This window comes from Azolla caroliniana, unplaced genomic scaffold (genome assembly GCF_043228905.1).
Source record: "Azolla caroliniana isolate FFs.n. ecotype wild unplaced genomic scaffold, voAzoCaro1.0.p SCAF_16, whole genome shotgun sequence".
Taxonomy (NCBI): domain Eukaryota; kingdom Viridiplantae; phylum Streptophyta; class Polypodiopsida; order Salviniales; family Salviniaceae; genus Azolla; species Azolla caroliniana.
In genome coordinates this window covers 13495026-13499240 of record NW_028230451.1, presented here as the reverse complement: position 1 = coordinate 13499240, position 4215 = coordinate 13495026, and the positions used below count along the sequence as shown (strand labels likewise).

General features: G+C 44.6%; 1 pseudogene; it reads left to right on the top strand.

The window, feature by feature from the left end:
- The first annotated feature begins 1737 nt into the window (after nucleotides 1-1737).
- On the top strand, nucleotides 1738-2980 carry LOC147854030 (G-type lectin S-receptor-like serine/threonine-protein kinase SD2-5; annotated as a pseudogene).
- The last annotated feature ends 1235 nt before the right edge of the window (nucleotides 2981-4215 follow it).

Genomic DNA, 4215 nt, shown 5'->3' with positions numbered 1-4215 from the left:
CTAGCGTCTTCGATGGTCCGGTCGCATCATCCCTGCATCGTTGTTTCTCATCTACATACACCTCATGTAATTGACATAAGGTGTTTAGTACGCTATTTTTATCTACGGGGCACTCCCATCCTGTAGCTTCTCGGATGCCTTTGGCGGTGCTCTAGATTTCATAAGAGTCGGTTTTCTTGGAGATTTCTAGCACTTCCAACTAGAATGACGACTTTGCTCTAGATGTTTCTCCCACACATATTCCCGCAGTTGTCCCATAATTGCTTTTTGCCGCCATCTTCTCCTCTAGGACCTTCTTCATGGCGCCTTTTCGAAAGTTTGGCTGGAGTGGCTTCTGAGAGTCCATCGAATGGATCTGATTTCCTTCATAGTAGACGAGATCCCATCATAGAGCTTCCTGATGCTTATCACAATCCGTCCGACAGTTCATATACTTGGAACTTGTGGGTTAGTCTTCTGATTTCTTCACCATGGAAATCTTGAGATTCTCCATCTCCTTTAGCAGCTGCTCCACTATGGTTGCGTCAATTACCTTCTTGGTTGTAGTCTCCTGAGGTCGTGTTCGGTGGTCTTCTGCTACAAATCTTGGCCTCAGCATCAGTTCCACAGCCCTCTTTTCTTCATCACCGTGCCATTGTCCCCTCTTTCTGTATCGAACGAAGATGTCCCACACATTTCCCCATGTATTGGTGAGGCCACTCTCGGTAGTCGTATCCTCTAGAAGAACTCCAGGATCTTTCTGGTTCCGGACATTCACAGCTTGCAAGAACATGATCAATTTGTTTAGTACGAGCATAGCTTGATCTCTCACGGATTACTCTCAGTGAGTTATCCCACATACAAACACAACTAGTTTGACTCACTATATATACTAGCTCATCTCGTATACATATACCATTTTGTTCGAAGTTCTATTCGGATGACTCCAATCGATCAAATACCATTTTGGCTTTTCGACCAATGTCGATCAGTCGACTCATTTTGGCTTCTCAACCAATTTCGGCCAACCAAATCATTTCGGCTTCTTAGCCGATTTCAACGAGCCAACTCCCCCCACAAGGGGGGACTATCTACACAACAATATGATTGTGGTTCCGGCTTCTCAACCGATTTCAACCAGCCAACTCATTTCGGCTTCTGAGCTGATTTCAGCCAACCGACTCTCAAGTCGGCTTTTTGGCCGACTCCCCCACATGGAGGGACTATCTACATAACAATATGATTGTGGTTATCTGCCTGAAGAATCGAAAGCATTTGAATTTGAGGATACGAGAAAGGAGTATGAAGCCAATAACTTGACAATAACATATGGCACATTCCTTAGGCTGGAAAGTGATGGAGACCTTCATGCCTGTAGACACACTCAATGAAACTAAATATCCCAACAGCACCGCGGTCTAGAGGAACTTCGCCAGTCTCTTGGATGGAAGATCGTTGAATCCATGCTGATTGCCTCTCTTTTGCGGATTCTACCGTGTGTCCAAGAAGAGTTCCAAAATAGCTCTTCAGATTGTGGAGGATCACAAACATATGTGCTTCAGGATCCCACAAGCCCTAAATCAAGCTGCAAGCTCAAGACTGTACTACTCTGTCTGATTCAACACTAAATTATTCGGCGAATCGTTCAGTCATACATGGGATGGGGCCCATTACTTCTCGAACACTTTCCGGTCACCTGAGCAGAGAAACATTTCTGCAGAAAACTGTTGGGAGAGCTGTAAGGACCATTGCTCTTGCATGGCCACATTCTGGGAGCCATCATCATCAGATGGTTCTTGCTTCCTCATCCACGGTCATGTTGCCACCATTATAGTAGTGAATGCTTCTGCTTCTAATGAATTTCAGGCATTATTGAAAGTCATAAACATCCCTACTCCATCCTCACCCTCATCTCTATTCATTCGAGTAGGACTACCAGTATCAGCAGTCATCACAATTATAGCCATATTGGTGGCTGGATATCTGTGCAGGAGAAGAAGACTACAAGCCAGGAAACTGGAAGATCATAACGACATGGAAACTGAGCTCCTGGGTGCCTCACTCCAAGGGACAAAGCCGCAACGGTTCACATGGAAAGAGATGCATCAAAACACGTGTGGCTTCTCTGACCAGCTTGGGAGTGGTGGCTTCGACAAAGTCTTCCACGGGGCTATGGACGATGGCACGCCCATAGTCGTGAAGCAGCTCAATGACACCTTCACCTTGTCCGCTTGATTGGTTTCTGCCTCGAAGGTACCTTGCACAAGCTCATTGTGTACGAATACAGGAAAAATGGATCCTTGGATGCTTGGATCTTCAGTAAAACCCACAAAGATAAGTTGAAGACCGACAAGAGTAAGGAGAACCACCAGCAACCCATCTTGACTTGGGAGAGGCGATTCGACATAGCCTTGGGTACTACCAAAGGCTTGGAATACTTGCACAAAGAGTGTGAGGACAGAATCATACAAATGGATCTCAAGCCACAGAACATATTGCTGGGAGCCGATTTCTTCCCAAAGATTTCGGATTTCAGGATGTCCCGAAGAGTGGTAAGAGGTGAAGAGAGCGCGGTCGTGACCATGATGAGGGGGACCCCTGGATACTTGGCGCCCGAATGGATAACCGACGTGGCCGTGACCGAGAAGTGTGATGTGTACAGTTACAGAATCTTGCTCCTCGAGATCGTGAGCAGGAGAAGAGTGAGAGATTGGAGAGCATGAGGCAGAAGTTGGACATGAGCCGGAATCTGTGCGAGGGAGTGATGGAGCTCGTGGACGAGAGGGTCATGAGCTATGGCATGGGTGAGGTGAAGAAGAAGATCTATGATGAGAAGCAAGCCATGAGGATGGTGGAGGTAGCCATGCTGTGCGTGCGAGCCGATCCTGGGAGCCAGCCAATCATGAGTAGAGTGGTGCAGATGTTGGAAGGGAAGGTAGAGGCCATTGTTAGGATTTTGACATGGGGTACAAGGTTATGGAAAACAGGAATGATGGAATAACTTGGAATGCAAATCAGAAATTTGATTAACAAAAACAAGTTGGTAATACAACTAAGAGAGATGGCTAAAGGATGCAAGGATGTAGAGCACACCAAACAGGTTCCCCAACTTCCTCTTTATACAGCAGAGGAAGTGGAGGGAAAAAAAATGAGTTAAGCTTTTGAAATACAAAAACTCAAATAAACCTAATAAGAAAACTGAAATACAACTAATGTGAAACTGTTTCCTTTTACTAATAATAACTTGGGGTGTGGGGTTATATTTAGTAATTAACTAAGTAGTTGCTTACTGACATCTAATTAGTTAATTATAACTTCTAACGCTCCCCCTTAACACCAACACCACACTTGAGGCCAATGTTTTGACAACATGACCAGTGTTTGAGAGAAGGGACTGGTTTTGTCAAAAAATTAGCCCACATGGTAAGAGTGGGAGTATAACCAATCTGCAAGACACCATCTTCAAATAATTCAAACAAGAAATGATATCGAGCCCGAAAATAATTATTTTGATCAATGATTTTAGGATTCCATGAAATCTTGATGCATGATTGGTTATCACACCAAAATCGAAATTCGGTTATGTGGATGATGTCGAGTTCCGAAAAAATTGATTGTAGCCAAAGTCCCTCCTTAGCTACCAAAGTAGCCGCAATATATTCTAATTTGGTGGAGGATAGTGTCACGGTAGCTTGTTTCTTGGTCTTGCATGTAATGGCACCACCAGCACAAGTGAAAACAAAACCAGATGTAGACCGAGATGTGTCCCTGTCACCTCCCCAATCCGCATCTATCCAACCCTAAAGGACCACGATGTCTCGTTTAGAGGAGGGAGATAAGGCTTTATAGGTTAGTGTCATATCTCTTGAATATTTCAGGTACCAGAGGACACGTTTCAAAGCTTCCCAATGACGAGGACACGTTTCAAAGCTTCCATAAACCTAAATAAGAATCCTGCAGAATAGGATAGGTCTGGCTGAGTGTAGCTCACCAAGTATCTTAAACTACCTAGAATATGGCGGTAGGGTATACTTTGCATGAAGGATTCTTCTTCATTTGTAGAGGGAGAGTCAGAGGTGGAGAGATGACAAGGGACTGTGAGAGGAGTGGCAACTGGAGAACAACTCATAATATCATATTTATGCAAGACGTTGTCAACTAGTTTGCATTGAGATACCGATAGAGTGCCAAGACTTCGATTCCGGTTGACCTCTAGTCCAAGGAAATATTCTAGCT